The sequence below is a fragment of the Glycine max genome, chromosome 1 (genome assembly GCF_000004515.6).
Source record: "Glycine max cultivar Williams 82 chromosome 1, Glycine_max_v4.0, whole genome shotgun sequence".
In the NCBI taxonomy this organism is placed as follows: Eukaryota; Viridiplantae; Streptophyta; class Magnoliopsida; order Fabales; family Fabaceae; genus Glycine; species Glycine max.
The window spans coordinates 45,621,921-45,633,001 of NC_016088.4; the positions used below are offsets into that span (position 1 = coordinate 45,621,921).

Sequence of the window (11,081 nt, forward strand, 5' to 3'; positions counted from 1 at the left end):
TAGGGCAGGTCCGTCCATATAAAATGATGCTACCGTGAGCCGCTCTGAGTCAGGGACCCCGTGGTATTCAAAAAATCGTGAGATTTTGAATACCCAGCCAGAGGGGTCTGACCCATCAAACCTGGGTACATCGAGTTTGAGCCTGTGGGGAGAAGGTGTTTGGGTGTGGTGAGAAGGGTTAGTGGAGGAAGACGAAGGGGAATAAGGGTTGGATTCGAGGGCGGTGACGCGGTTGATAAGGTTATCAAGCTTTTGTGAAACGTGAAGATGGCTAGTGGCGAGTTTGGCAATTGCCTCCTCAAGTCGATCAAAGGACTTGGAACGGGTGGATTCAGCCATGGCAATTGGGCTCAATGAAAGCACCAAGTTACTATGACCCTGAGGTCAGAGGCTAGAATTCGAGGATCTAGCACCTCCAAGAAGAAAAGGTAAAGAAGGGGAATTTCGTATTATTCATTTTGCTCTTTGAATTACATCAATTTCTATTTATAAGCTTTCTATTCTATTCTAGAATTGTGTAATTCTAACAGAATTTGGTATATGTGCCTTGGAGGAATTTGCAAAATGATATGGATAATGCTATCAGAAGGCGTTTCTAACGGTCGAAGATCTTTGGAAGATTCTTTGCTGATTGTGCTGACAAGGCTGTTGTTGACAAAGTTGTGTTGGACCTTGTGGCCTCAATAATCTTAAGAGGGATAGGCTTAGAATGCAAAAGAAGCAATAACAATCAATTTAATAATGTTCTATAAACATGTAAGGCAAAATTGATTGCAATAACATAAATGAGATAAGGGAAGAGAGAATGCAAACACAGTTTTATACTGGTTCGGCCACAACCCGTGCCTACATCCAGTACTCAAGCAACCCACTTGAGTTTTCCACTATCTTTGTAAAATCCATTACAAAGTCTGAACCACACAGGGACAACCTATCCCTTGTGTTCAGATGCTTTACAACAAGAGACTCACAGTCTCTTAGCCAATCTCATTGAATAAGAAGAATGGAAGAAGAATTCTCTCTTCAAGAGAAGAATATTACAATAAAGATCATGTAGGAATCCTTATAGATTTTGCAAGTGTTTGGCCAAGGATTTCTTTTGAGAGAGCATTTGACAATGAAGTTCCTTTGGAATCTCTCTCATTGTCTTTTGAGAGGATAAGACATTTTTGCCAAGCAAAACTCTCTGCATAAAATTCGTGCCCAAGTCACCTATTTATAGGCCTTTGATGGCCATTCACAAATCTAATGAAAAGATGTGACTGTTGGCAGATTTTCTGAAAACTTTCCACTGGTAATCGATTACAATGTTTGTGTAATCGATTACACAGTTATAATTTGAAGGGTTATGACTTTTGAATTTGAATTTCCAAAGTTTCGTTGCTGGTAATCGATTACAGACATATGGTAATCGATTACATGTTGAAAATTCAATTTCAAAACCTTTTTCAACAGCTATTTCTCAACCCTGTCTTCTGGTAATCGATTACACTTCCTGGTAATCGATTACCAGAGCCTTGCATGTCTTGAAAGCACTTTGTTTTAAGGCAAGACTTGGTCTTTAGTGAATCTTGAAACATGGCTTTGCTTGTTGAAGCACTCTTGAATTATTCTTGAAGCAAATGCTTATCATTTGAAGCAGCCTTGTTTGATTCTTCTTTGGCATCATCAAAATCATGTATACATACATTCACATTCTCCCCCTTTTTGATGATGACAAACATGTGATTTCTTCTTGACACCATCAAAGCTTGCATGATTTACATCTCCCCCTTTCTCAAGCAAATTCTTCTTGATATCATCAAAATCTTCATGATTTACATTCTCCCCCTTTCTCAAGAAAATTCTTAATTCTTCTTGATATCATCAAAATCTTCATGATTTACATTCTCCCCCTTTCTCAAGAAAATTCTTAATTCTTCTTGATATCATCAAAATCTTCATGATTTACATTCTTCCCCTTTTTGATGATGACAACCACCTGTAGGTTAGGAGCAACAACAAAGAAAATATCTATTTGCATATAGTTTACTCCCCCTTGGTTTTACAATGATTGCTTATATGAGACAATTGAAGATTTCATATTTTTCATATATAAAAAGTTGTCTCATAAAACAATAGATAATTTTTCTTACTATTTTATCTTTTATCTTTCTCTCCCCCTTTGTCAACATCAAAAACAAATCATGAATAGAAAGGAGAAAGATGTTACCACTTGTTGCAATGTATGAGAATAAGTGATACCAAAAGGCATTAAAACAATCATTCAATATTAATCAAGCAAAAACAAGTACAATAACACATCAATCAAACACAATCAAACACAATCAATCATCAAATATTTCAAATCAAATTAATTAAATTAACAATCAACTAACTATACACAATAATTTCTATTATTAAAAAAAATTCAAATTTCAAATTTCAAATTTCAAATTTCAAATTTTAAATTTTAAATTTCAAATTTCAACTTTCAACTTCAACTTTTAGTAACTTCCCCTTCCCCTTCCAACTTCCAACCTCCATTTTCAACTTTCAACTTCCAATAACTTTCATTTCCAACTTCCAACTTCCAGTAACTTCCACTTCCAACTTCCAACTTCCATTTTTAACTTTCAACTTCCAATAACTACTTCCAACTTCCAACTTCCAAATTTTAATTTCAAATTTCAAATTTTAATTTTCAATTTTCAATTTCAAATTTCAAATTTCAATTTCAAAATTTCCTTTTCTAAATTTGAAATAGTTTTCTTAAAACATGAAACTAATTTGAAAAGTTTAATAGATTCTTTAAAAACAATCAAAAACTCAATCAGGAACAAACATCAAAGATAATACAATCAAACACACAATCAAAAATACAATCAATCAATCATCAAACACAGTCAATCAAATTCAATCACAATCATCAAGAACAGTCTAAACTCAAGTAGAAAACAAGCATCAAAAGTAATCAATCAAAGACAAGTGACCTGTTGGTATCATTTGATATTACTTGTTGGGGTTGTTGATCAAGTGGCCTTTGTTTGTTGTCTCCATAAATCTCATATTCACTTTTCTTGGGGAGAAATATGAATAAACTTCGATGCATGCCATGTGTTTGGAGAAATTGCTATCAATGTATCGACTTTGCTCTTCTCCATTTTCATAGTCTTTCATCATGATATCCAGACTTATGATTTTCTTCTCTGAATCACTTGAATAATTTATGACATTATCTTCCCAAGTGATATATCCTTTCTTTTCTTTCTTCTCTTTGAAATTCATCTTGTCGGATTTTTCCATTCTTCTTTTAAACATAGGACAATTGAATCTCATGTGCCCAAGTTTATCGCACTCAGCATTTTGGGGCTAAAGAGGAATCTTCTTCTTTCTTCTTTCATCATCATCTTCTTTCTTCTCTAGTTTTTTTTTATATAGTTGCATTTCTCTCTACCATTGTAGGAATAAAGGAATCAAATTCAATGGCTTCCCATATCTTTAGATCTATGGCTTCTATAAAGATCTGTATTCGGGTTTTCCAATAATGATAACCCTCACCATTGAACATAAGAGCCTATTGATAGAATTTCCCTCAGAAAATGGAAATTTGGATGAGGCCATATCTATTCTTGAAGTTTTTAAACTTTATACAAGAATCCTGCTCTGATACCACTTGTTGGACCTTGTGGCCTCAATAATCTTAAGAGGGATAGGCTTAGAATGCAAAAGAAGCAATAACAATCAATTTAATAATGTTCTATAAACATGTAAGGCAAAATTGATTGCAATAACATAAATGAGATAAGGGAAGAGAGAATGCAAACACAGTTTTATACTGGTTCGGCCACAACCCGTGCCTACATCCAGTACTCAAGCAACCCACTTGAGTTTTCCACTATCTTTGTAAAATCCATTACAAAGTCTGAACCACACAGGGACAACCTATCCCTTGTGTTCAGATGCTTTACAACAAGAGACTCACAGTCTCTTAGCCAATCTCATTGAATAAGAAGAATGGAAGAAGAATTCTCTCTTCAAGAGAAGAATATTACAATAAAGATCATGTAGGAATCCTTATAGATTTTGCAAGTGTTTGGCCAAGGATTTCTTTTGAGAGAGCATTTGACAATGAAGTTCCTTTGGAATCTCTCTCATTGTCTTTTGAGAGGATAAGACATTTTTGCCAAGCAAAACTCTCTGCATAAAATTCGTGCCCAAGTCACCTATTTATAGGCCTTTGATGGCCATTCACAAATCTAATGAAAAGATGTGACTGTTGGCAGATTTTCTGAAAACTTTCCACTGGTAATCGATTACAATGTTTGTGTAATCGATTACACAGTTATAATTTGAAGGGTTATGACTTTTGAATTTGAATTTCCAAAGTTTCGTTGCTGGTAATCGATTACAGACATATGGTAATCGATTACATGTTGAAAATTCAATTTCAAAACCTTTTTCAACAGCTATTTCTCAACCCTGTCTTCTGGTAATCGATTACACTTCCTGTCGATTACCAGAGCCTTGCATGTCTTGAAAGCACTTTGTTTTAAGGCAAGACTTGGTCTTTAGTGAATCTTGAAACATGGCTTTGCTTGTTGAAGCACTCTTGAATTATTCTTGAAGCAAATGCTTATCATTTGAAGCAGCCTTGTTTGATTCTTCTTTGGCATCATCAAAATCATGTATACATACATTCACAAGTTGCTGACTCACTCATTTTGCCACGTAATCCCTCAGGTATCGTGGTTTCTAGCTTTTCCTCTTTGTCCCTGTTCCATACTCTGCGTCCCCTGCTTCTGCTGATTCATTGTTCATAACAATCACACAATACAATTTAAAGCTTATAACATATCATATTAATATCATTTTTGCTTCTATTGTCTGACTACTTATATATTTGGATCTAGGACAACACAGTTATACTTCAGACAAGAGGTCAACAAAAAAGTGTTCCCCAAATCTTTTAAAATGTATGTCAAATTAAGTTAAGAGAATGTTAGTGTGTTACAAAACGAAATATGCTCATTGCAACACGAGATCCTATGCGAAAAAGCGAAGATAAATTACATGCTATATCATATTAATGTGACTAATTGGTAAAAGACATTTAATGCACCCAACCTCCATTTTTTCTCTCAGAAAAGTTCAGACGAAATAAGATTTAAGCAAGAAGAAGATAAAAAGACAATGACTAATTTCAAATGCTCATCTATAGATATACCAGAAGTTTATGAAGCACAAGTTAGCGGTTTTATTGAACTATTCCATTGTATTTGTGCTTTAAAAACACTCTCTGTAACCTTAGTTTCATAGAGAATTCTTGAGCTATACTGGTGCATCTGTTTGATAGGACGATAAGGATTGTGACTTTACCCTCAAAGAATACTTGGAGAGTTTGTTTGAAGAAGCAACTATGTAACTACCTAGATTCAAAAGCCAAAATTAACTTGAAATAATACTTGTTTCTTGAGATCAAGAGATAGTAGAATTTGGTGATTTGCCAAAATCTAGCATAATTTTATTAATGGAGATGAACCAATATAAAAATCTCCTTGTGTTCTTCATACGACATTTATTTATTTGATTTACTAATCGTGTGTTTCAAAATTAAGGTGTGATTTGCTTTCTATAAAATGGTTTTGGTTTTCATGATGTTGTTCTGTAACACCTCCTTCTCGCAAGCTTTAAAACATTGTCTAATTGATCAATCAAAGCTTCTGTTTTCAAAAAGAATTTGCGAAAAAGTTTTAACACACAATTCAATTCCATTTTTGTGTTTTTATGTGTTTTACATGATGATTTCACCAAGAAATTAACATGAAACATTCTCATATGAATGTAATTCGGGAGAAAAAAATTATGGCCCTTGCAATAGATTAAGGGAATGTTTGTTTCTAGGTCCGTGTTGGAAAATGATTAGATTTATTAAATCATAAGAAAATTAATTAAAGGTCAATCAATTGATCAGTTTTGTAGTTCGTTTAATGAAAAAAAGGTTAAAAAAAAAAAGCTACAACACCAGAATTTTCTTGGGAGGTTATTAATGTGGTTAAAAGAGAGGTTTTATTGAGCAGTCTATTTTAAAAGATTAAAATATATTTTTTATTCTCACTGAAAATATTTAGAATTATGTTTTTTTAAAATTTTCAGTACATTTATTAATTTCACAAAATTAAAATATATTGTTTTTAGTCTGAAGTAAGGTTTAAATATTTGAATTTACAGTGTATTTCTTTTTTATATTAATTATATGCATAATTTTTGTAAAAAAAAAATTACATTTACATAAATATAAATTATATGTATAATAAATATAAAAAATCATTATCATATGTTGTAATTCTCGGAACTTTTGTCAGACAAAAAGTAAAACATTTTAACTGTGAGGACAAAAAATGTGTTAAAAGTTTTATAAAGATAAATTTTAAATATTTTTATATTTATGATAATCAAAATTATATTTTAGTGGAATTTTTTTCATTAAGGTAACGATTGATTTTGATTTTATGGTCTGAAATATACGTACATTGTAGTTTTTTCTAACAATATAAAGAGCACCTGGTTTAAACAAGTAAATCCTTTCATGCTACCATAAAATGAAAGGGACTAAGTAACTTCATTTTTCTTTAAAAAAATCTCCCTTTTCTCTATTTCAAGTTTTAAATGTTTTTACGAACCCGGCCAAAATTGGGTTTTAAATGGATCGATATAATATCTTAAAAAAGTAAGAACGTACAAAAACAACGTAATTAATTACACTACAAAACAATGGTGAAGCATCTTACGTCTATATATATAAAGGTTGCCATATTTGGCCCTCAACCAGGCACGTGTGCTCACAAATTCTCTTGTCTCCACTACCTAAAGAAATTTCTAGAACCATGTCTGCAACTTTTCCTGAATTTAAAGTTATCATTTGTTTGTTCTTATTCCTTATTAGGGTAGCTTCAGCTGATTTCTGCTAATAAGTTACGCTCAGACTTTTATAATTCACAATGTCCCCAGGCACTTGAAGCCATTAAGGCAGAAATAACCTCTGCTGTGAGGAAAGAACCTGCCATGGGTTTAGCCTTCTTCCGTCTTCATTTCATTGATTGCTTTGTCCAAGCAAGTTTTGATTTTCCTCAATATTTTATGCCTTATACTACTTATCATACAATTTCGTACAATATGCATTTTCCTCATGCATGAGTTCCAATATTCTTCTACGTATGAAAATTAAGATTACTTAACAATTTAAAACCACATAAAATATCATAGTCACACAGACATATTTATAGGATGATGCGGAAGAAAGAGAAAAAAAAATCCCTTTATTATTTGGTTAACCCGGTTCATAGAAAAATTAAGGTTTTTTTCTTCTTCTGATTTTCTTGCTTGAATATATCTATTATGTAGGGATGTGATGCATCAAACTTGTTGAAAGACACAGCAAATTTCACGGGCGAACAAAGTGCAATTCCTAGTCTTGATTCTAGAAATGGTACGGATATCATAGAGAAGGTAAAAGCTAGAGTGGAGAAGCTGTGCCCTGGTGTTGTCTCTTGCGCTGACATTCTAGCTGTTGCTGCGAGAGATTCTGTTGTTGCCGTGAGTATTGAAATAACTGTTTGGATTGTAGCTGCTGGTTAATGGTTTCAAAATTATGATTTGTGTCAATTTTTTGGTACATATACCGCTGATCGAAGTCACTCTTTTTCAATAATTCAACGATCATGTATAAGATATTTTGGATAAAATTGAACATTTATAATTGTGTAATCTTATAATTGACACTTATTCATATATAAAAAATATTTAATTACCATTTAATTCCTATATTTTTCAAATTTATTCTTTTTAATTCCTACAATTAATAAGTGAATTTTTTAATTTTTGAAGTTTAATATGTGAATCTTTTAATTTTTAAAATTTATATTTTAATTTTCAAAAAATATTTGTTGCTAAAATTTTTTAATTCCGTTAGTTAAATTTTTTTAATTATAGAGATCTTTCGGAAATTAAAATATAAACTTGAAGGATTAAAAAATTCATTTATTAACTACAGAGACTAAAATAAATAAATTTTAAAAATATAGGAACTAAATAAGTAACTAAATCTATAAAAAAATATATTATGTTAAATTAATTTTATTTAATGAAATAATTTTTGTTATTTAATGAAGTATTTAGTTCTAGAATTTCCTGAAAAAATGAGAGTTGATATACTTCATAAGAAATTTTAATTCGATCGAAGATTGAATTAAAAGAATTAGTATATATATATATATATTATGGTTTTCCATACATATTATTTATGGATGAAGCTCATTTTATATTCTTCAAAACAACATATAATATCAATTATCAATAAAGATTAGTTTAATATATAATTAATAAGAAATAAACTTATATCTTAAAAGAATATAAATTTAATTTTTAATTCTATAAATATTTTTATATTTTGAATCTTGAGACATGTCCTAATCTTGATAAACTCTCAATTCATTAAAACTAAAGTTATAAAAAAACATAATACCAACTATAATCTCAAAGTGTAATAACTCTGCCAAATATTTATTTCTGAAACTTGTACTTTTTATTTTCTTTGCATTCCTTTGCTTACTTGTTTTGTTAGGATTAGTTTATTTAAACTTATTTGTTAAAATAAATGTTTATTTAATAAAATAATTAATTTTTTTTAATATGTTTGTCTAAACTGTTTCTGCTTAAAAAAAATAATTTTATATTTATTTTTAGGAGCAAATTCTACTTGTTTCTTTAAAAAATACTTATATAAAACAAACTTATTTTAATTTTTTTTTAAATTTAAACAAGTCCACCTTATTGTGTTATCTATGATATTTATTATGTTTTCTTTTTATTCCTCTCCTCTTTTTATTACACGTTACCAGCGTGATTTCTGATGGATGAAAACATGATTCCCAGCTAGGTGGACCAACTTGGAGAGTTCTATTAGGTAGAACAGACTCCACAACTGCAAATCTAAGTGCTGTTACAACAAATTTACCCTCTCCCTATATGGATCTTGATGAATATATATCTTGCCACATACGGAAAATTAAATTTAACAGCCAAAGGAACGGTTGCTTTTTCAGGTAATTAATTTCCATAATGCTTCGGATCTATTTTTCTATACATAATAAATGTATATTTATTATCACCTGCCTCTAGTTCTTATATACGAAAATTGAATGTGTTACTTAGGTGTTCAAACTATAGGCTACATCAAATGTCTATTCGTCCTAAGAAGGATTTATAACGAAAGCAATATAAATCCCACGTATGCAAGAGCATTGCAAGCAAAGTGTCCCTTGGAAGGTTGTGATGACAACATAGTTCCTTTAGACATCATAACTCCAAATCATTTTGACAATGCTTATTACAAGAATTTACTGAAGAAAAAGGGTCTTTTGCACACTGATCAAGAGCTCTATAACGGTGGATCCATTTTATGCCACGAACCCTTTACAATTTAGAAGAGATTTCGCTAAGGCAGTGATCAAGTTCGGCAACATTAATCCACTTAGCGGCACCAACTGGCAAATCAGAAAATAATGCAGCAAAGTCAATTGAAATAATTGGCTAAACCTACCACTTAATTAATTAATGGCTATATTCCTACTGTTGTAATGGTTACTTGAAATAATGGGCAAGATTTAAGTGTCTTATTTTAAGTCATTTTAGTATTATTTTTTATTAAAATTTCACCTTAATTAATTGTTAATGCAAGTTATTAAAGTGAAACTAGATAATGGACCCATTCGATGGACACATGCATCCCACGGGACAAATATTTAAAAGAATATGATTTTGATTTTTTATCGAATAACAGTTTTTGGTAAATTAAAATCCATGAGATTATGCATTGAGGACTTAAAGGTTTGTTGTGTTCAATCTTAAGAAAAGTGGTTGGCTGAATTTTTGCCTCCTGATTGATTTTATGATTTTGGTGTATTGCTGACTTGGTTAGATAGACGGTGTCAGGTTATGGACCCGTGTTAAATTTTAGGGCTTATGGGTTGACCTGGTGCTCTGTTTTGGCCCATGAATAAGACATAATAGCATTACACTTATAGATCTTCAAATTATTTATTAAAAGGAAAATTAGCTTGTAAATCTTTAAAAGTAGCATCATATAGGAGGCATTGTACCTTATTCATCCTTATGCCAGAGAGATTTGAACTTATCGTGTGGGATCAGAGGGCGTGTGAGAGTGGATGGTTTGATGACATGATAAAGTGAAAAGTTGGGATGAGGGATAAAATTCTATTTTGGAGGGATGTATGATTGGGGAACCAAAATTTAGCTCATAAATAACCAAGATTATTTCTTAATTCGGAATAAAAAGGGGATATATAGTATAGCCAAATTGGGTAGGTGGGAGGGGGACATGTGGTCTTGGAATTTTGTGTGGCGTAGAGGTTGGTTCGAGTGGGAGACACGTTTTTTTGGAGAAATATAGAGTGGAGCAGGAGGGGGTGGATGTCCGTAGGGAAGGTGTAGATTCTTGAAGATGGCTACACTGTGCTACTGGATTATATTCGTTGCATTCTGGATATAAAGAACTTTTTGCCTTACTTCTGTTGAAATATAAACTTAATTTGTGCCTAAATTAATTATTTGGTTCCTTGGACTTAGTTATTTTGGACTTAAGTAATTATGAGTCGTGTTTCTAGAGAATTCTTGTAGTGTTTGGAGTGTCTAGATATTTCTTATGGTTGTAATATTCTCTAGAATACTCTTTGGATCTCTAGAGTTGAAAACTCTCTAGAATTAGTGTGTCTAGAGTTCTCCTTAGAGTAGTATAAATAGAGATGTAATCCTACACATTTGTATCAAGCAAAAATACAAAGTTCTCTCCTCCATAAAGAATTCTCCTTCCTATCAAGTTTCTATTCAAAGTCTCCAATATTCCTAAACACTTTTCCTAAACATAAAAAGCCTTATTTCCAACAAACTGGTATCAGAGCTTCAAGATCCTCAAAAGATGGCAAATGGAGGTTTTCCTTTCCAAATGCCGATGCTCACAAAGAACAACTATGATAATTGGAGTATCAAGATGAAGGCGCTACTAGGAGCTCAAGATGTGTGGG

At 31.7% G+C, this 11,081-nt stretch overlaps 1 pseudogene; it reads left to right on the forward strand.

The window, feature by feature from the left end:
• The first annotated feature begins 353 nt into the window (after positions 1-353).
• On the forward strand, positions 354-9,464 carry LOC100777874 (cationic peroxidase 1-like; annotated as a pseudogene).
• The last annotated feature ends 1,617 nt before the right edge of the window (positions 9,465-11,081 follow it).